This window comes from Mixophyes fleayi, chromosome 6 (assembly GCF_038048845.1).
Source record: "Mixophyes fleayi isolate aMixFle1 chromosome 6, aMixFle1.hap1, whole genome shotgun sequence".
In the NCBI taxonomy this organism is placed as follows: domain Eukaryota; kingdom Metazoa; phylum Chordata; class Amphibia; order Anura; family Limnodynastidae; genus Mixophyes; species Mixophyes fleayi.
The window spans coordinates 179,825,077-179,848,778 of NC_134407.1; the positions used below are offsets into that span (position 1 = coordinate 179,825,077).

A 23,702-nucleotide genomic window follows, 5' to 3' on the forward strand; every position below is an offset into this window, starting at 1 on the left:
AGAGTATTCCACAGTGGGTGTTTTTCCATTTTTGCTAATGTTCATACAATATGTGGGTAGGTTAAATAAAAAAATAAAAAAATTTACCATCTTCTTAGTGACGCTCCTCAGCAACATCCTTTGGGCTTGCCTTGGTCCTGGTGCCTATATATCAGAATGTCCTGTAGGCGCCATGACTATGGGAGCCCAGAAGGAGGCTACTGAAGAGAAGGAATAGGAGAGTACAAGTTTTAAATTATTTTAAACTTACATACGTTACTTAATATAGTGCAAGGCTACCCTTCAGCAGTTAGTCTTCGTTGACTTAGCTTCCATGTTGCCTGATAAGCTAGGTCAACCCAAAAACAAACCCACCCTTCCTTTTTTTTTTTAAATAAAAAGGAGTGTCAGGACCCATCCCCACAGATTATAGTATCCATTTGGTTATTTCAAGTACAAAAAAAGTGACAAAATAAAGATTTAGAGCACAGGTGTCCAAACTCAGTCCTCAAGGGCTACCAACAGTTGATGTTTTCAGGATTTCTTTAATCATGCACAGGCAAGTTAATCTATTTGGCTGGGTCAGTAATTATCCCACCTGTTTCTATGAAATAGCTGGTGTGCAAGAGAATAGTTAGTCCACAATAAAAAACAAAAACAGAACACTTCTCTACCTTCAGTTTCATTCCCACAATTGTTTCTAGGCTGAAGATACATTAACTTAATGGAGATACAATACACCAGGTAAACTCTACCATGTTCAATTAGTTGCACACTGACAACCTCTGTTTAAAGCTTTGCTATTAATCTTCTCTTTTTCAGTGTGTGAAAATGGATGTACCACAGACGCAGGTGGTCCTAGCCCCCCCCCCCCCCCCCCCATGTCATGATTTGTGGTCAGTTTGTAAAGATTTACTGAATCCTCACCCTTAAGTTCTCCACACACACAGCAATTTCAGCAACCTCTTTCGCAATCAGCCTGGACCTTGATGTGTTTGGCCAGCTTTACAACAAAATCTACCAAGCAGTGCCTTCCTAGGTTCTCCTACAGTGATGACAATGAAGGAAATACTTAATGTTCAGTTTGTCTCTCCAATCGTACGGCAGTACAGTATGTGTTGCAGCTATATAAATTAAAATGGTCATTGTGTTTCGCTAGTCCTACAGTGGGACAAGTTGTATTTGCTCAGCACCATGTACAAAAGTTTGAGTTGTTCCCCCACAGGAGAAACACAATGAACATAGCCTAAATTAGCAGTTGCGACTATTGTTTCATGTTTCACTGCTCACTCACTGTACAATTTTGATTAGACAAATAGGTAGAGAACACAAGAAAACACCTTTACAATTCTAGTGTATCCTAGATATGTGGTACTCTTTGCCAATTCTTGCTGCCTTGTTCATCATTAACTAATTTAGCGCCGATTTTAGATAAAACCCTTTTCATGGCGGAGTAGATAATCTGCAAAATAATTTTTCCTTTCACACACACATTTTGCATTTTTTGCTGATGAACTTTAGTTATTAACATTGGGTACATATTCATGGCCAGTTGGAGAGCTGCCTATGGTGCATTGCCCTGCAATCATTGCAAAGGTAATTGAGAGTGTTCTAAAATACGGTAGTCTTGTATCGCCTCCATAACAGAAGTTGGCAGACAACCATGACGATTGAAGCTTCAGGAATAGGCCAATGTCCTATGACCAAGCTCCTGGGATCACAGGGAACAATCGCTATCTAGCTGACCCCCCCCCCCCCTCTCCTTCTATAGCAGACTAACTTAGCTAACCTTACATTGCATTTTTATATAAGCTTGCCCTGTGCTGAAATAGGCCAACACCTAATAAGTTGCCAGTAGCTACATCAGTTACATACAACTTGAACAATTTCCCAGCCCAACTGAGCCAACAATGAGCTACTAATGGATACTTCCCACTTTAAAAAGCACCCCAAGAATTAAGTCTATTCGAATGTATTGAAGATTATTCTTTAAAACAAATACATTTTTATACAATACCTTTACTTTCAACTATATAAACATAGACATCACACATTAAAAGATTGCCACTGTACATATTTTTGGAAATCTACTTTATTCAACCAGCAGGAGAACGAATGGGGACATTGGTATTCACAGGGATCATAAATTATAAATTGTGCTGGATGATGGCCCTGAAAGCATTTGAAGGTTTGAAATCTTTATAGTAGTACATTCCCTTGGTTAAGCAAAAAAAAACAAAAAACAAAGTCCAGGTAGTTTTATTTATAGATTTGCACATGCCCTCCTGATGCTTTTAGTAAATAAATGTCTTTCATCTATATTTTCCACCAAGGCCATTGTATCATCTAGGAAGAGGGTATGACAAACAATTGCAGGGTGAATACAGTTTTAGCCAATCCACAAAGCATAGCGCATCTTTGTCACATCCACAGTAAATATATAATAAACACAGGAGGATGCAAGAAGAAAGCATTATATATAGTACAGGGGCGGATCCAGACTTTTGCTATACCCCAGGCGATTTTAGGGGGGGGGTTTAGGCCCCGCCCCCTTTCTAATTTCTAAGGCTGCCGGCAGCTGCACAGTATGTCCAGGTCCGCTCGGCAGTGACAGTGTGCTGCCCCGCTGCTCTGATTGTGTTTAAAACACAATCAGAGCAGCCGGGCAGCACACTGCCACTGCTGAACGGACCTACACAGTGTGCAGCCGCCGGCAGCAAGCCCCTGCTGGGGGGGGGGGCAATCGCCCCCCCCCTGGATCCGCCACTGATATAGTAAATCTTGCTGGGAGCGATAAAGTTATCCAAAACGTCAACTTTTATCATACTGTATAGCTGGTAACAGATAAGTCAGTGTTGTAATCATTACTCCCTTTCTGGTTTAGCAATGTACATTGGGGTTCTCTGTTGATAATTTCACTCTAACAGATGAGGAAAATATCAAATAGAAATTCTGTCATCCCATTGATTATGGGCTGCCCTCTCCCTCAAAGCCTAGAGAACCAGGGGTCCTACAAGAAACTCACACGAGTTAAAGAACAAACAGGTACAGTATAGAACAATTACTTGAAGCACAGAGGCTGAAAAGGGGGTAAGACACTTAGGAGACACTTTTTTTTATACAGGAGTTAAAAACATTTTTTTTCCCTGATGTGCACAACTGTTCTGAGAATCATTTATAATTAAGCAGTTTGCTGAACAGAGACAATTAGATTATATTTAAGTGCATTAGGCATGCAAGAGCCTTTAAGCAGAGCCCAGTTTATAGGTAGACAGCTGTAAATGCACAACCTACATGCAGTAGATTGATTCACTAGGGGATATCATATATGACTGCAGTGTCTTTAACCTCTTCATAGGCAACCACCATGTGGAAGACTTCGAGACAGATTACTTTATATCCAAGCATTGAGGTTGTAAAATACCAAGCAGGTATAATTTTAAAAATATTAAATACTGAGAATAGAGATATCCCCCTACTGGCAGAACAGAGAGGGTCTTGACCAATCAGTTTTTTAAACAACTCAAATAAATGCAAGGAAGGAGTTACCATTACAGGCAACAGTGTGGATAATTCCAATGAAGAGGAACCTGCACAGTTAAGAAACCAGTTCCTGTTGAATGCAGAAGATATTGAGCTATTGTCATTTGCAATATATGATTCCAGACGTCCCTTAAAATCCTGTAGCCGCACCTAGAAATTGCAATCCGTGCATTACGTTTCCATCACACTGGAGATGCAGATTTCCTCCTTACCCAGATGTTTACTAGTCTGGAAGGCAAGGCCCCCCTAAAGGAAATGGCAGGGGATCCTTCAAGATTTGTATATAGAAAGGAAGAAGCACTGCTTGGGATGAGGGTATGTCCTTCACATTTGCCTAATCAAGGAAGATGCATATGCTACAAGATGGTTTTCCGTTTTCTCCATTGAGGATGAGAGCAAACGTAGGAGCTATATACTTCTGCTCTGCTCTGTTTTTTTATTTTATGGATCATGACGACATAATGGCCAGACGCCATCCCCTATTACTAGGTCATGTTGCACAGTATTCATCTTAATCATGCGTGCCAATCATAAAAAGGGAATTTTGGAAAGAAATACGGCGATTGAAACCAGGGCCGGATTAACCATAGGGCTAACTGGGCTACAGCCCAGGGGCCTCAGGCATCCAGGGGGCCCTTGAAAGTGCTCATGAGCATTATTGATCGGTCGGGGGCGCCCCCGGCGCGATCAATGCTGCTGAGCACTTTCACTGCGGTCCTTCTCCGGCGCGCTGTAGTCTCCTTACTGAGGAGATCTTGTAAATCTCACTCTCACGAGACCTCCTCAGTAAAGAGCGTACAGTGCGCCGGGGAAGGACTGCAATGCCAGGAGAAGGAGGTAAGTGCCTTGGGGCGGCTCGGATCACGGGGGAGGGAGGGCCCTCACGGGGGAATGGAGGCCCCCTTAGCCCAGGGGCCTCCATTCCCTTAATCCAGCCCTGATTGAAACAGACACAGGGGTCAGCAACCTTTGCCATCAGTGCACCAGGTGTACCAATTGCACACACACACACACTAAAACAGTCACGTAATCCCCCCTACATACCTGTGCCCCCAAGTCACATAATCTCCCCCCCCCTCCCCTCCCCCCCCAGCAGCCGAAGATGAATGAAACTGCGCAGCAGCTCTGTTTCGGCCATCTTCGGCTTCTTTAGTGAGACAGCTCAGAGCTCCGGCATGCAAGATAAAAGTGACCCACGTGCTACGCCTGCCAGGCATGCCAAGGGTTGCAGACATCTGCTCTAGAGGATGATAGGCTGTGAAGACTAAAGGTAAGGTTCTGAAAAAAATAGGAGATCTAGCAATATTTTATTATACAGTATATCCACCTGAAGTTGTTCATTGGACAAACAAAAAACAAAAAAAACAAAAAAAAAAAAGTGTGTGCATAACGATAAAGGTTTCTGCAACTGAATAAAAATCAGTGACCAGAGTCACGTTTATTTAGAAATCATGTGAATCCTTGAACTGTATTAAAAGTAGTCGATTCACCCCCCCCCCCCCCTCACCACACACACACGATAACATACCTAAGAAAGCACAGTCCATTGAGCAACTACACATTTTTACAGAAACTGCCAACAATGTTGCCGTCACACAAAGATTTTTTTTCAACTCCTGGAGGCTTGGCTATTAAGGCCTACTTCCACCTTTCCATCTTTTGAGCCTTTGTTGGCTCAATGTAATCATTAGTGTTAAAACTCATAAGGCCATCCATCAAATTGTCACCTTTTCCACCTTTTGTTTAAATCAGAAGTACATAGTTTAATTTCTCTTTGCATAAACGTAAGGGGTAAAAATAAATTGTGTTTCTATAGAGCTCCCAAGTACCCAAACGCCATGATTAATCTTGATGCAATGTTTGTACTTCTGTTCTGTGTTCAGCATGATCAAATATCTCTTGTGATTTATCAGGAATATATACAGCATTCCTTTCCAATTAGGGGACATCTATGCCCCCTTTATTACTAGCCAGCATAAAATTGAACGCCATTCTGTTCGGCAGGTCACAGATCTAATGACATATTTCCACTGCTATTTTTGAAATGCACTCACAATTTCATTGCTAATGTTTCTAGAACGCCGAGTTCCTTATAGTTCTGTTTTCCATACCTGTGGAATAAGATGGCCAAATGCCCATCAGTCTCAGAACTCTATCGCTAGTTCTAGGAAGATAATATGCTTAATTGGGGGAAGTATACGCACCAGAGATAGCTTCCTGACCAGTATATTGCTAACCATAGGTAAACTTTTGCTTAGCAAATAAAGGAGCACGATTAAGAGTATTCCTTGTATTAAAATAATTACCTCCTATATGCAGGGGCCTATTATAAAATGTAGCATGGGGAGAGGTACATTTCCTAAAAGCAAATTATGCCAGAAAGATGTGGTTATTTGTAGATAGGCAGTGTAGTTAAAGAATCTGTTTTATGTGCACTCCACACGCTCATAAAATGAATGCAACTACGCTATTCTGACCTGCAACTTTTTGGCCTTTCAGACACCTTATACCTAAAGAGGCATGATGGGTGACGGACGGGGTATTCTAATGTAGACAATGTACAATAAGGGCGTATTCAAACAATTAGGTACGGATTGCTAAGACTGAAAAAGTGTTTTTATCTGCAGCTGGTCAGGGGCAGGTGTAAGTGATGACAAACACCCAAACTAGCAAATTGATTAGACGTTTTGCAGACACTTAGGACTCCGAGCAATTTGTAGCAAAGAGAAAAAAATATTTTTTTTTTTTTTTTTTTTAAGGCATGTCAGGAAGTTATTCCCGCTGTATTAGCTAGGTTATGAGAGTTTAAATGTTGCTTCAGAGCAATTGGGTTCGTAATATATGAACATGTTTGCAGAATGCGTTTTATTGTCAGTCATATGTACTGTTTAGGTTTCCATTTTATGATTCTACGTGTACCTTCCATTCGTGTGAATGTCTTCATTCAACATGTACCTCGGATACAGTTATTGTTTTTATATACCTACTACTTGTACTTACGATTTGGACTTGTATTTGCACTCATATTTTGTTATGTCTTTACTAGCCATGTGAATTGTATGCCATCTGGTGCCACAGAATTTGTGGCCCATTACAAATAATGATGAAATACTCTATGCTTCTAGGCATCGGATACTACATTGATTTAGGTGGAGATAGCACAGATTTTGTGTTCACTGTGAACTGCACAAAATACTATCATTTACTTTTTACCAGCGTATCTTACAAGAACACCTCTCTTATAGCTGAAAACACTGTTCTATCCAGGCACAGGATTCTTGTCTAGGTGAAAGACAGTTTTTTCTTGTACAGTGATGTGTGGATCCAGGCATTCAACCCTTGGCACTGGATAACTCTGAGGTGTCAGCAGTACTAGATATGTGTTCCAAGGAAGGGTTGGGTATGAATTTCCTACACTGAAAATACAGGCTCCAACATTACTAACACTAAAATGCCGACAATGAAAATCCTGACGAGGAAATCCCCGTCATTGTTTACAACGTTGGGTAAGAAATCCTGACAGGTTAAATACTTACGTGGAAGAAATCCCGACAAAATACCGACAGTGTGATTGCAGACAGTGAAGATGGCAACAGTCACACTGCCGGCATTAAAATGAGTGGATCCGGTGTCTATACAGCTGTAGGATCCAGCTAAAGTAAACAATGTAAAAATACATTTTCAAAAAAGACGCCCCCCCCCCCCCATTCTTCTGAATGGTCCAGTCCTGTAAGCTTTCAATCCACTGTGATAAATTCAACATCATTCCTTAGAAAGCTCATTTCATACAAATAGCAGCCAGCTTCCCTCTAGCCAATAAAACATATGTTCGAGCTTGCATGTGCGACTACCGCAACTAGTCATCAGCACTTACACAACACCTGTAGATGATTCAAGTCATACAACAGAAAAACACATACCTTTGAGATGCCCAAAGCTTGAATCAGATGTTGCTGCGTGCACTCGAGCTTGGCACGCTCTTAATGCACATTGATTACGTGCATACGCCCCTCCCCCCCTGAAATCGTAGGCTGTCTTAAGGGTCCTTTGCGCTCGAAGATGAATTGGAAGTTGCAGAGTTCTCTGGCGTATGGTTGGTTTCTGGGCATACCTAGGGGATTCTATGCAAAATACGCAATGTATCAGCATATACATGCCTTAAAGAATCAGACCTCATAGGTTTGATTACTTTACACCCCTCCCCCATGTCCACAAGCTGCCAGGGAGAGGGAGGTTCAGCATCCTCTGGTACCACCAAGCCTGGGGTAGAAGATTTAATCTTTAAATCTCCCACCCAAAAATACTACAAGGGACCTTGCCCCAGGGTCTGGCACCCCCGTAGCTGAATTTGGCTCCAATGAGTGGGCAGCTAGATCCTGAGACAGTAATCCCCAAACTGCCTCTCCTGGAGCTCTTTGAGCTCTGCAGCACTCACATTAAACCTGCCAATAAGGCCGTGGCCATCTTGCCAAACATGCAAGGCGAGGGGATTGAGCAGGGACCTGGCCAGAGGCCCCCTTACGTCGAGTTTGGCGAAAGCTTTAGCATGGTCTCTGGAATAAGAGGAAAAGGATATCTGTTGCATATATTGATGACATTCATAGCTCGATAGTACACACGAGCAAAGAATTCAATTTTTCTTACCCACACAGAAAGCGTGTGTACCGGCTGGTGAAATAGGTCGGATAAAGCCTCTGTAGATTTTTGTCAGACAACGAATATATATGCTCAACAGAGATTGATGCCCCGAGCAGAAGATAAATAGGACATTCCTGAGGATGGTGTGAAGGCGGGTTTCTGCTGGTCATTTATCTAATACATTGTTAAATTCTGGATATCGCTCAGATATACCTGAAGTGTTTTGAGGAACGGACCCCAACACAATGTCCTCTTCTTGAAATATTGAACAGTAACATCTTCAAAATTCCAATGTAAAAGTTTCTTGGTAACCCAACAGACAAATGGGTTATGGCTTGTAAGCTAAGGCTTTCCCAAAGCCACTTGAAATTTAGTTCATATCCAGAAGCATTTTTTTGATGTCCATCGGGTTTCTTTGATAATACAGGTACAGTCTTACTCCACAAGACCAGAAGCAATGAGTGACCGACTACGGTATCTAAATGTGATGTATTTTTACAATTCCACTCACTAAAATTTCCCAAGGGTTCAGAGTTTAAATAGGAAAAAAAAAAAAAAAAGCCCAGCCCTGGCAGCTATGAGAGGTCTAGCCAATCATGTGAGAACGATGTCCTGCTGGCTGACAGTCATTGCACAATTACCTGAAAATTGTAACTTGGTCTGGATGAGGAAGGAGAGGACTGGGTCTCTCTTTAGTGTCTACAACTTTGTATTGGTTTGGGAACATGCTGTAGAGCCACTTTGCACCATCTGACTAGCAAGAAATGAAACCTCAATCATTTTCTAGCTTCAGAGCCTTTAAGGTATAAAAAAAAAAAGCCAGTAGAATATCTTAACAGCAACTGTTGAAATACTGTCTAAATTGGTCTATGTCATCCACTCAAACAATAAGCAGGTCAGAGATTAGGGTAATTAAATGTGTTTTGGAAGGATACACTTAAAAAGCTAGTATACCAATACAAGTTGCTTTGCTTAAAAGGGATCATTTCTAAATTAACTTTGTTTTTTGCGGTTTTAAAAAATAAAATTTAAAATTAAACAGTGAAAGTCTACCATTCAAGGTGAAACAAGGAAAGCAAACAGTTTCTAGCAATTCATTGTTTTTGCCCATTTGTATGTGTGAAAACACCTTAGACAGCTTGGAATATGTACTTTGTATGCAGTGAATGAGTCCTGGGGACAGAGTGGGTGGATCAGGTCAGGGCACAATGGAAATGCATTACATTTCCATGTGAACAGACACAGGAAACTTCATTTCCTATTTATAAATGAGAGATCAAGGTTAAGTAGCAGAAGTTATGTGGTAGTTGTATCAGTAACCAAGAGGTTAACTGCCACAATCACTAGGAAAGTAGCCCTGAGGCCGTCACCACAAAACATGTCCAGTTCAGCTTTTCATTCAACAGTACAGAGTTCCCTACAATATGTATCTTGATAGTTATAGAACTTACTTTTAAAGCTATATCTGCAGACTTTACTAAAAACTCATCTATTTTCTTCATAGCTTCCTTCTGTACTTTTCAGCCATGTATTTATATCAGACAATTGTGTCATCCTGGGATGCAACTGTATGCAGCACGACTTAACAAATATCAGTAAAATTAGTAAACAATACACAGACAGATATCGCATTGCATTATACAAAATCCTTTAATAAGTTTGCTACTCCCTCCATAATCCAACCACAACAAAAATATCCACCTAGTAGGTATACCTCAACTGACCCAGCTAAAAGATGCAAATTTGCAATGCAAAGGGTGCATATGTGTGTAACGCATTTAACATTAATTGGGCAGCTGCGTCACCGGTAGGGGGCAGAGCTATGCAAGCCTCACATGGGGACTAGAGACTATAATAGGCTCAGGATTGCCTACGATTGAGGAGGAAAGTGGCCGTATAGCCAGGGACCCAGAACAGTTGAGGAGGCAACACCGAGCTGACTCAGCGTTTTGTAAGAGGGGGAAGAGGGGGAAGGGGTGGAAGGGGGCGACGGGGACTGCATTGCCAATGTGGCAAGACACAATTGTCCCTATAGAGAACCATGTTAGTTTACGCCTCTCATTCCTCATCAAAAAAAATAATGGGGGGGGGGGGTGTACGAGGCAGGTGCTGTAGAAGTAAAGCAGTGTTCAGACCCTGCTTTATTTGGTGGCACTGGAGGGGATTCTCTATAGCCTGGGTGTGCCCTGATATATCAAAAGCAAGTGCCATGAGGATCAATGCATATATAGACGAGAAGAAAGCCCAGACGTTATATAGGGCCAGAATAGAGAGACATAGTAAGCTACCAAGCAGGAGGATCCTCACCTTCAGGGGTAACCCAGAAACAGCAGATGGGTTGGCACCACAATGAGAAGAGTCAGAGCTCATTCCTACAGGTACCCCATGGAGTAGACCCCAATACCATGATGGGGGGGTTATTGCATGGTGCAGTGCAGTGCAGCTAACTACAGACAATGGCAGAGAAGTCCCCGGATAAGGGGATGTTCTGCCTCACGAAAGTCCCTGGATATTAGGATTGAGGATCTATATCATGGCCATCCACTTGCCTGCGATCAGATGCCCTGAATTCAGTGAGCAGTCTGTGTGTCTGTGGAACTACTGCTTCCAGCAGCTTCTAAGTAATATGACAACATCCATATTGCAGTGACTATGCCGGAGTGTGAGAAGTTAATATCACATTATCAGCTGAAGAATATGCAGGAGGAGAAAGTGTTTAATTTGTATACTGTTTGCAACAGTTGGAGAAAGGGGATCTGTAATAAAGTTTGTCATGTTTAAACAGAGATGGTCTGGCGCCTAATTTAATTTGTACTGCACTAGAGTCTGTCCACATGCGAACTTGTGTTAAACATCCTTGTATTCAGGGGGTATTCCGGTATTGCTTGGCCGTACCTAGCAGCTAGCCGGGGCAACAAGGACTGCAGGTATTAGTTTAATCATAGGCCACAAGAGCACACAGATAGTGATCAGATTTAGTCTAACATTGCAATTTAGAGTTGAGCTAAGATACACTAGCCTCCCAACTCTAAATCTGTGCAAATTTTACCAAAGAGCAATATTGCACCTTCCAGCTGGATGTACTCCTAACTCTAAAAGGAGGCCCTACAGGAAAGACAGCATCAGCTGTAGAGCCGATTGTCAGACAAGTATATATGCCCAAAGCTTCCATCTCAGATGGTCTTAAATATGACCTGTCTGGAGCTATAAGCGCAAGAACATGCTGAAAGCACACCACATACGCTGCAACCCCATGCAAAATCCAGACAAAGCATACATACAAAATGTACATTTTACATACAAATTACATTTATAAGCAACGCCTACAGCCCTCGGAATCTCTGCTTTATGCCCCACTGACACAGCTCTTATGTTCTGCTTTATACCCTGCCAAACATTAGTTGTAGCCTCAGCACTTTAAGAATTGGGACACTGGTCGAAGCACTGAGATTCATAAAACACAGTATAAGACTTTCCACCTCATGTGACTTCGTCTTCAAAACACATCTGAGATCAGAGAATGAGGAAAAGGGAGCTTGTACCATGTGGCCTCCCTCCATGGGAAAGAGCTGCGCAATATCGGCTTATTTCATTAAAGCAAGGTAATGAATTTATACGACATCCCTGTTATAAGTCAGTGTTGCAAAGTTGTTCATTGTTGGTTCCACTTACATATGTGAACAGATATTTTCTGTCACGGGGACATTGGAAACAAGATGGAAACCTCTCTGCAGAATTGGATTCCACCTATCTTTCAATAGCCGGTGGAAAGTCTAGTCATCCAGAAGTTACATTGAGTTGTCAGATTTGTTTTATACACGTTGTAATAATTAAGTCCAGGGAATTGAGTCATTAAACCTCGCCCCCAGCTTCTCAACTCCATAATTTTCGGCCTATAAACAGCAGGGCCAGGATTCGCTGTGAATTGCGTCATTAAGCCTCACCCACTTCACCAGGGAAGTGGGCAGATGTGGGAGGGGCCACTGCTCTCTTGGGAGTCTTAGAAATTATGGAGTCTCCTGGACAATTCGGAAGAGTAGGCAATAATGATGGATATCCCTGCTGATCTTTATAACAGATTCGTGCACCTGTGATTAAAATGAATTGTTTTAGCTTATTATGGATATTAAAAAGGTAATGTGCGGCCCTTTTGAAGGTTAGAGGACATCACTGGCTTACAGTATGGTACCAACAAACATGACATTTATAAAAGCATCATAATACAAGAGGGAGTTAATAAAATTGTTACACTTTAGAGCTCTCCTACTCCATACTATGAACAATATTGATTTTTGTTCCTATAAATATTACTTTGTTTAATTACTGGTTTTCTAAAGATGTACTTGCCATGGATAAACAAAAAAGGAATGACATGTATTTGAGAACACTATTTCAAATATCTAAAACTAGTTCTTGCACTTTAAAATGTCAAACCCAAAAACTGAATATTTGAGGACCCTTATACGGATCAAAATTTTTCTGCATTCGGGTGGTCCCACCAAAGTACTACTAGGTAGTAACAGGTAGGGAGGGGATTTAGTCAAATAACTTTTTAAAGTGGCAAACCACTTTTACTAAATATGTCCATTGTGCTGGTTCAACCACGAGGTCCCCTCTGCAGCAAGCTGAAGAGTTAGAAGACAATTGCTAATCACATACGTCCCAACTGTCCAGATATAGGCGGGACAGTCTAGATTACAGATTTATCAAACCTTCTACAAAGGAAAAGTGGAGATGTTGCCCACAGCAACAAGTCAGATTCCAGTCATCAATGTCTAGATAAAATTTACTAGATAATTTATAGCTAGAATCTGATTGTTGCTATGGGCCACATCTTGGCTTTTCCTTTTTAGAAGGTTTGATAAACCTAACCCCTAATGTCTATCTATTAGGCTAATGACAGTGGGAGGGAATAACCTATTCAACTGTACTTAGAGCAACAGTGAAATATTAGGGCAACACTGAGCAGTGCATACCCATGTCATATCTAAATATATTCAATTTTAGGGTCTAGCAGCATTCTAAATTAAAGACTAAGGGGTACATTTACTCAACTGTGGGTTTGAAAAAGTGGAGATGTTGCCTATAGCAACCAGATTCTAGCTGTCATCTTGTAGAATGTACTAAATAAATGATAACTAGAATCTGATTGGTTGCTATAGGCAACATCTCCACTTTTTCAACGCCAGCGTTTCGTAAATATACCCCTTGAACTGATATAAAAGTATGTGTGCTCTACAGGAGAATTGTGTTTTCAGAAATATACAAAAAAAACATTTCATTGGAAACCAGTGTAAAATTGTTGGTCTACAAACCTCAGTATGCTTTACAAGTAGTGTTGCAGCTTACAAAGTGCAATTGGGATCGAAGTTAAACAGCTGAGGTACATTAATAAAAAGGGGGAACAGGAGAGCCAGGCAAAATAAGAGCTGCTGAAAAGCAATGGGCAAAAAAATTAAAACAAACCTCTAATTCCTCAGGAATCCCAAATAGTGTTTTTTGACGCAATTGTTGGAGTCCCACAAGGCTCAATGCTAGGTCCTCTGCTATACTCCATCTACACCACTTCTCTTGAAAAACTAATAGGCTCCTTTGGATTTTAGCATCATCTCTATGCAGATATCCAAATTTATCTATCCTCTCCTGATCTCTCGACATCTGTGTTGTCCCACGTTACTGACTGTATTCCTGCCATTTTGTCTTAGATGTCCTCTCATCAACTCAAACTTTCTAAAATAGAGTTATAATACCCACCCACAAAAAAAAAACCTGACATTTCTATTTCTGTTGACATGACCTTAAACCCCACCCTTCAAGCTCGCTGCCTAGTTGAATCCTTGACTCAGAACTATCCTTTGTTCCCGACAGCGACACTATATCTAAATCATGTTACATACACCTAAAGAACATTTCCAGAATACGCACTTATCTTACACAAGACACTGCAAAAACCTTACTTCATGCACTCATCTCCCGCATAGACTATTGCAATTCCCTCCTTACTGGTCTCCCCCAAAACAGACAAACCCCTACAATCTATTTTGCACGCAGCAGCTAGATTGATTTTCTGTGCAAATCGTTATTCCTCAGCTGAATCACTGTCTCAACATTGGTTGCCTGTTTTTTACCGAATCCAATATAAAATACTTTTACTAACCTACAAGGCCATCAACAAAAGCTGCACCAACATACATCTCCTCTCGTCTCAAAATATCTCCCAACTCGACACCTCCGTTCTGTGTCTCTCTTCCACTGTCATCACATCCTCCCATTCCCGGTTACAGGACTTTTTCTTTTTTTTATACCTTTGCAATCTGGCTGGACCAAAATGCAATATGCACCCTTAACCTCATGTACTCCCATTGTCCCATAGATTGTAAACTTGTGAACAAGGCCCTCTCACCTCTGTTTTACCCAGTATTGTTTATTACTGGGTTTGCCCCCAATTGTAAAGCGCTACGGAATATGTTGGCACTATATAAACAAATATTGATGAGGATGTTTGTTACTTATGCGCTAGAAATGTCGCCGCCACTGGTGTCCTATCCCAGAGTTGCCAACATTTTAAAATAAATTCCATTGTGGACTTGGGGCTGTACAATCTTAGTCATCAGGTTTACTAAACTTTATTATAATGTACTTTTTTTTTACATTTTAATAGGCTACATAAACATAATAGTGGTAAAAATGTAAGATGAGTTTGTAATGTATACAATTTGATATGAAAATAAAAATTATTGCACCAAATAAGATCATACACATTTAACATGCTCCGCACATTAATACATTTTTTTTTTTTTTTTTATGCTGCTTATTCAATTTCAGTGCATCTGATGTGTCAAATAGATAATCAGCATTTATCTCAATGGGAGAACATTAAAAACACTTTGAAAATATGTTAGAGAGCGCTTCTATAGGCTGTTCCATAAACGCATGTTAAAAATAATGCAGATTAAACATTAAATGTATAACAGTCGTAATGTAGCTTTGTCGGTTTCTTATGCATTTTAACACACACACAACATTTACACATTGCAAATGTCTGTATGTATGTAGCCTTATAAAGCTTAAAGTATTGCATCCAACATGCATAAAAAGTGGAATAGTACTGTGCATTTGGGCAAACTCAATACTGGAAAAGAGGGACTACTCAAAAAGCAATTCTGCTTTTTGGGTAGTATAAACAAGTACCACATGCCACAATTAAAACAACCAAAAATGTTTAGCTCTAGTCAACACTTACTTGGTGACACTGGAGGACATGTTATTGGCTATAAGAATATTCAGGAAATTATACAGCAATTAACAAGTAGCTTGCTATGTCATGCCCCAAACACATTTTCAGTTTTGGGGCCTAATATTTTTGATGCTTTTGTTTTTCTGTTATGCTTATTCAGGTAAAAGCAAAGAAACTACTAAAAATAGAGCAAAAAAAAAAAAAAAGTATATGTCTTTGCTGTACAGCAAACAAAAATGTGGTTTTGCCGCATTGTTTTTTGTGTGTGGGAGGAAGGGGCATTCTGTGCTTCAAAAACAAAATAAAAGCTGAGTGAAAAAACAACAAAACAAAAACAAGAAGACCCTGATGAGTCAGTCTGGAGGACAGGTGTTGCTATAGGCTGTGTGTGCAGATAGGGCTAGTTAGTGATAGATGGCTCTTGTTCTTAAGCATTGTCTTGTATCATTAATGCATTTCATTTTGTGGCTCTGGCCTCCCTTGTACTTTCTATTCCAGGTTTTTCTTTTACAAGTCTGTGAAAGAAATACACATACTTGTAATGTAACAGGGTGAGCAGAAAATGGTCATACCCAGAAGTTCAGTACAAAAAGGTCACTACTTGGGGTGGAAAGGAATTAGTGCTCCTATTTCCAACACTAATAAATTAAGTTTAACACCATATTAGCATGTTACACTGCCACTAGGATTACTGCCGTGTATTATGGAGCCCAGATCATGGCCTCTCCTATCTCTCCCAGGCCTCATTAACTTAAATTTATAAAAAAATACAACTTTAATAAAATTATACATATTTAAAACAGTTAGCGCATAAGGGTTTGAGGAAAGTCCTACTTTTGGAATATACACTCATATAAGCATAGGATAACAGCATTATAGATTACCATTCCCTGCATATGAACTATGTACTCATGTTAAAGCTCCATCTCTCAACAACCATTCATTTTAATGAAACAATGCACTAAATAAATAAGGCTTAATTTTACTTACCCCTTAAAAGTAATTCCTCCCTTGCACAACAGAAAAGAAGAGATGAACTGCAAAGGCCTTAGCAGTTAAAACAACTTGCCACAATCAAAGAATCCCAATGTCTTGTGGGAACAAATAGACCCAAAGGGCCTCTAGTGACGGAATTAGTAACTACACCTGCAGTTTAAAGGAATACTAACCTCAAATGTCTAAAAAAAAACACATAAATGAACATGCAAAAAAAATGGTCCTATTTTGTGCAAGGATCTGCACATTTATATGGCAGCATCTGCAGTGTGCGCAAGAGTTGCAACTTCTGATGGCATGAGCTGTGCAGATTGTGGTGCTCAGAGGTGTCCAAACTCAGTCCTCAAGGGCTACCCACAGTTCATGTTTTCAGGATTTCTGTCTGTAGGAACAGGTGGGATAATTACTGACCCAGCCAAATAGACTAACTCACCTGTGCATGATTAAAGAAATTCTGAAAACATGAACTGTTGGTAGTCCTTGAGGACTGGGTTTGGACACCTCTGTCCTAGCTAAATAGAGACTGGTTGCGTTTATTCATGTTCAATTGCACCCACATGCAAAAACAAGATTTCGGTTTGCAAGACAAGATATTTAAATGAGATTCAAGGGGTGGCTGAGGGTAAATTTATGCATAACCCCCAACATTTGAGTTTACTAAATTGGGGCAAGACCCAAAGCCGTAACTTAAACATTTTAGTGCATGAGGAGAGAAACAAAAACACCGCTCCCTTAGCCATCAGTTTTAAATAAATGAACCTAAAATATTCATAAACTGCGCCCTCCCTACAGCGTTGCGCTCTGGGCGGTCGCCCCATCGCACAGACCTAGCTGTGGTTCTGCACACGCCGTCTAAAAAGCAAAGCATACCTCCCAACTGTTTTATGTGACATATGCTGATTTGAGGGCTCTGCCCGCTGTCCCACCTGAAAAGCTCTCCATGGCTGCTGCCACTCATTCACCACCACTTTGCTGAGCAGAGCAATAGTGAATGGGACATACCTTCCAAAATTCCCAGCAAGTCGGGACAAACATCCTGGCTATATGGATAGAGAGACAGTCCCTAAAACAGAACTTTTGGGAGATATGTTTATGACCATGTTCTGAGGTAAGTAGGTGATCACAGAGCTTCATTCTCTCCTTAGGTGCTCAAAAATTACCAATAATCGAGAAACTTCCTCTCCTAGGGATGACATGGCTTTGTAAGATCCAGACATATTTGAGTCATGTAAGTATCTTTATTAGAGATGCTTGGGCTTGATTTTCTGAAAACAGAGCCCAATCCGAACTTAGGGGATCCGAGTAGGCTCGTGAGCTGCTTCGGTACTTTTGCGTTTCCTCAGCTCTGAATTGAGGCTAAACGTCATTGTTGTGTTGTCGGATCTCGCCAGTTTTGGATTCCATAAGTACCTCCCTCCCCAGGAGATCCAACGCCATTGCTCACACAGAAACATGGGTAGCAGTGTTCTTGTCACTCTCCATTCTCCAGTGCCATTGCTCACACAGAAACATGGGTAGCAGTGTTCTTGTCACTCTCCAGTCTCCAGTGCCATTGCTCAGTGCCATTGCTCATACAAAAAAAGAAGGTGTAGCAGTGTTCTTGTCACTTGACAAAAATTGATTGGAAATGACTGTAAATTAATGTTATTGAGGTTAATAATAATGTAGGAACAAAAAAAGAGCCAAATTATGTGATTTTAGAAAAAAAAAATAGGGGTTTTATAAAAAAAATCGTGATCCAAAACTAAAACACACGAGGGCGGTTTTGCCAAAACCAAAACACGAAGTTAATCCAGATCCAAAGCCAAAACCAAAACATGGGGGTCAGTGAACACCTCTAAATATTTATATGCACATAAATAGCTTATAAAACATTGACACATATAATGAATACAATCCTGATAAACCCTCACTTTCTTGATCAGGATGGCCTTATGCAATTGCAGGGTCTAGTGTGATAGTGTGATATCCATTGTCCCCCCATTCCACTAAAGGGTGTGTGTCTATTGCCATAGGGCTTGTGGCCTCACTAGAAAAGTTATTCCCCGGGTTCCTCCTTTTTTATGAAATGCAGCAAAGCTGAGATTTATTATGGTCTACAAATATGTCTACCATATGCTCTATTTGGGGTTTCCTATTTGTCTATATAGTTATACCCCAGCACGTGTAGCACCGCCTGCATAGTTACATGCATGCACACATCCACTGCTCAATTTACTAGAAAAACAATCTCAACAAATGCTCAATCTCAGGGCACTGATGACACCCCTCAAAAACTGTCCCTGCTCTTGATTGCATTAAAGGTACTGGAAAGGGCAGTATTTTAAGAGAAAAAGTGAAAGTTTAATTTAACATAGAAGGGGTGGTCTCGGGCAGGATTATACAGTGATATTCTTACCCTTTACTCCACATGCATTACCCCATATAAAAAATACATTGCCCAATAAATATCATTAATGATAAAATCAAAAATATTCTCTCCTTCCTTCTCTCCTCCCTCACCTCCCCTCTCTTTCGTCTTCACTCCTCCCTTTTCCCTCTTTCTCATCTCTCTTCTCCACTCCCAGACTGAAGTGAGCTTGTCCCTGATGATATCCACTATCCCAACTAGAGAGCAAATGGTTTCTTTAGGGGAAGAGGGCATTAATGTTATGTGGGTTCTGGTATTAATCTTATGTGAGGTACTAAAGCTATGTGGAAGTTATAAATGTAATGTGGGGTTGAAGGATATTAATGCAATTGAAGGTCACTGTTAAAGGTGGGGGCTAATAAATTAATGCCATGGCGCACTGGGGGGAAGTTTGAATGCTATTATCTTGATATTGGGACTAGTTGGAGGAAATAGGCCTATTTATTAATTTAATGTGAGGGTTCGTAGGGGATAAGTCTGTCTATTAAATAGTAATGTCAGGGTTGTTGGGGGGAAATAGTTATATTTATCAAATGGAAATGCTTTTAATTTAATTTGGGGACTGATTGGCGAGAAGCAGGAAGAGATATTAAATATGCTAATGTGTTATTGCTTTAATGTCTGGGCTAGTTGGGAACAAATTGGCATCTTTATTAATTGTGAATACTATTTATTTACTTTTGGAGCTGGTTGGGGAGAAGGAGGCCTATTTATTAAATGTAAACACTATTCATTTAATGTCAGGCTGGTTGTGGGAAAGGAGGCCCAGTTATTGAATGTGGGTGACCTTGATTTGATGTTGGGATGGTTGTGGGGAGGTCTAGAGCGTTAATTTGACTTGGCTTTTCAAAATAGGGTCCCAATATTAAAGGATCCAGCCAAGCAGCAACTGAACGTAAGACTCCAGCAGCAACAGCGAGTTGTCAAAGCTGCAAGAACAGGTAGGAAAGAGTCTGCCAACTGTCCCGATTTTGCTTTACTGTGCTGCGGTGTCAGGACTTTGTCGTGACTGTCTTACTTCACGGGAGAGCTGTGTACATCCATCAGTGATGTGCTTTGCATTTCCAGTGTGTTTGAAGGGCAAAGGCTGAGGGTAACCTTCACAGAGATAGCCACCCCTTATATGCTGATACAAAGATCAACAAGAAGCCCAAACTTGGATCATGGATGGGTTTCAGGGAGGTAGCGGGTTGGAGGGCAGTCTAGCTGTTATAATTGGCTAGGCATGCCCCACAGTAGACAGCATTGGTCTTACAAGGTAGAAGAGAGGGCACCAGTGTTCTCTCCCACACAGGGCACTAAAATATTTTGTTACAGCTCTGCTCTAATATACTATTAGCTTATCTCCCAATAGTCGGTTTTCGACTGGACAATCCTGAGCTGGGACTGACCCGCTAACCCATGAGCCAGCACATTTGTCCCACTGTCAGGCGCCGCCTGTGAGATCGGGACGGATGTCCCGCTGTGCTGCTCAGCGCGTCTGGTTGCTAGGCAACGGGACGCTGCATTCAGGAAGCGCTACGGCGCTAATATGATGACAGCGTTGCGGCGCTGAAGCTGATTGGGCATCAGATGTATTTAAGCCTTCAATGGTCCCACCTCCAGTGCCAGAGTTTCAGGTCCTTCTGTCCTCCATCGTTTCTAGTGTATTCCTGTGATTGCCCATTTCCTGACCTTTGCCTGCCTCCTGATTATTGCTGTTTGCCTGTGACCTTTGTGACCCGGATTGCCTTGACTACTCTTTGGATCTCCCTTTTGTACCTCGCTGTCAGAACGTTACCGACCCGACTACATCACCCCTTCGGATTCTCCTTGTGTACCTGCATTGCCCGCACCATTGATGAACCGGCCTGTCTGACATTCCTCTCGTGCTTCGCTATCTGACTCGTGGAAGGACCGCGACCTGCGTGTTCCCTGCAGCTGAGTCCATACCTCCTTGCGGGGGTCCCTGGTGAACACCAGGGGCACGTTAGACTCCGCACCGTCCTCCGAGTAGTGCCAACGGTAGCAGGTACGCTATACTCAGTCGTGACACCCACCCATCATCCACATCTCCATGGTGATGGTACCACCTGCACCAATGACAGGAGCCTCTGGTGCCAACGGCTGTTGACGGGTGAGCACACCCCTCACAATTACCTCTGGCAAAATGTTGTGAGCTACGTTTTAGTATTTTATCAAAGCATGGCTGGCAACATTTGCATATCATTTCTTGCAACCTTTGCATGCTGGGCATAGCAGGTAGGCACATCATGCATGGTAACACATAATGACATGTTTATTTAGCATAGCTAAAATGTTGTGTTTTAAATATTCCCTTTCAATAAATCAGAAAATCTAATGAGATTTGCATAACTGCCAACATTAGTAATTAAATTAAATACAAAATAATGTCCAGGGAACCTTTGCTACTGGACAGGTAAGTGTAAGCATATCATATACAGTATTGTCTATATAGCATACCTCCCTACTGTCCCAATTTAGGCAGGACAGTCCAGATTCCAGGGGATTGTCTTGTTGTCCTGACAGTTGAGACCCTGGGAAGTTGGGAGGTATGTCCCCCTCAACCTTATCACCATTGTAAGCAGGTGCTGTGCTCAACTACCACTAGCGCACAAGCAGTTCAAAGCTGTGAACTAGTGTTTCTACAGTACTAAGGGACAGCTCTGTGGCTAAGTGGTTAGCACTTCTGCCTCACAGCACTGGGGTCATGAGTTCAATTCCCGACCATGGCCTTATTTGTGTGGAGTTTGTATGTTCTCCCCGTGTTTGCGTGGGTTTCCTCTGGGTGCTCCGGTTTCCTCCCACACTCCAAAAACATGCTGGTAGTTTAATTGGCTGCTAGCAAATTGACCCTAGTCTGTGTGTCTGTCTGTGTGTGTGTTAGGGAATTTAGACTGTAAGCTCCAATGGGGCAGGGACTGATTTAACTAATTTTGTCATCCTGACCCCGCTCCCTGCTATAATAGGCTGAAATTGGTATTGCATAGTAGAGGGGTGTGGCCTAATTACACGTGTGACCACACCCCCAAAACACAGCCAACTTTGGAGATCTCCCGGAGTGGTCATCTCCAAAGCTGGCAAGAATGGTTGAGAAGTAGGCATCTATTTTTATGCAGAGCTTTTTTTTGTCATAGAACGCACCGGAAAAGAATTCCAGCACCTTTTTTCTACATATTTTCCAAGATTTAAAATTAATTTTTGAACATTTGATGTTTGCGACTTCTATCATTTTTTTCTTTGCAGTGCTGCTACAATGCAGCAACGCATCTTAGTGTGTCATGATGTCACAACGCTGCCAGTGAGTGGAGCCGCGATCAATCATACAAGCAGAGAAGCAAGAAAAGAAGCATAAAAGGTAAGTACAGACTACAGAAAGTGGGGGAGGGGTGCAGAAAGAGAGGGCTATAAAAAACCGAGGGGGGCAGAAAGAGAGGAATACAGAAAAATGAGGGTGCAGAAAGAGGTGAGTTACGGCAACTTTTTTCTTACAAAAAAAGCACTGCTTTTATGTATTTGCACCAGATTCAGAGAAGGAAATGGTTTTTCGGACCAGGATGTGCGAACGTTTGTATTAGCCGAGTACACAAGTGCATTTAGTTTTGCACTGAACTACAGAAATGAGATTTAATTTTGATTGATGGATCACTTAAATGGGATAAAAGGGTGGAGAAGGTGCATTTACAAGTGTGTTCCTTATTTAGGGGGAATGGGCACAGCCCTTTCTTCCACACAAAAAGACTAGAATTCTCCTACTCTAAATTGCCAAAGTTTGGTTTCATCTCTCTATGTAATCATATAAGCAAATCTCTGGAACACAGTTGATGCAAATGTTTAACCTCACTCTTTGTGCAAGGCAAGGGCGCTATTTATTATTAGGAGCCCCATCTTGGCGATAACAATTCATTTGTTTTTCATCGCTGCTTATCGCAGCCTTAAAAAAAATCACTTTTCACTGGAATTTATAAAAAAATATTGCCATGCCCCAGCAATATTGGCCTGGAGCGGTAAGAGTTAACTTACCTGGACCAGCCAGACCAGAGTCTAATTTTCAACGTAAATGGGGCTTTTTGACATTTGATAAATATGCCCCTATGTCTTCTGAAAGGGGTCTTTTGTGATGAGCAACACATTCTTAGACTGCGGCTATAGGAACACATGTGGCATGTTTAAACTTGAATTATACTTTTTTTTTATAGCTAGAGTGCCTGGAGCAGGCCTGGCCTTCTGGCGCCTCTCCACATGTTGTGAAACTACAAGCTCCATCATGCTCTGCCAGTAGCTTGCCACACAATAACTTGCAAGGTATGCTGGGACTTGTAGTTTCACAACAACTGGAGAGCCACAGGTTGGACGGGCCTTGCCTAGAGCACACATAGATAGGACATGCAAAGGAGTCACAGTTCCATCTCACAAGATGCATGTACTTGGTGAGGTACACATACTATACCAGTAGTCAAAACAAGTTTATTATGTTTTATTTATAAAGTGCTGGCATTTTACGCATTTTATGTTGTTTAAATGAGCCTTGCTGTCATATCTTATTAGATTTATTTATTTTATACTATGTATTCCAATATATTGTGTATATATCCTGTATATTAAATGAATGATTGACACTTCTCACAAACCACTCTATTGCTGTGCACAGAAAAGGCTCTTTGTATCCAAAGAGCTTGCAATCAATTTTATTTAGCAGAGAATACTATCAGGTAGTGTTTTAAAGGCACACTGAATACAAAACAAATGAGCTCTTTAAACACATTTTTTTTATTTACAATGTTACAGGTAGCAAATGTTGGGAAATTGGAAATATACATTCACTACGACATACTTTACAGTGCACTTATTCTGAGAAGCTCTAAAGAAACCAAAAAATATCCAAAAAAGGATTGTAAA

At 41.2% G+C, this 23,702-nt stretch overlaps 1 protein-coding gene across 1 annotated transcript in view; it reads right to left on the bottom strand.

Annotated features, from left to right (window-relative positions):
* Positions 1-16,494, bottom strand: part of ETV4 (ETS variant transcription factor 4) — a 56,530-nt gene extending 40,036 nt beyond the window's left edge. The window contains exon 1 of the mRNA XM_075177437.1: positions 16,388-16,494. The gene's annotated coding sequence lies outside the window, so the exon portion shown is untranslated. The remainder of the gene's footprint in view (positions 1-16,387) is intronic.
* Between the last annotated feature and the right edge of the window lie 7,208 nt (positions 16,495-23,702).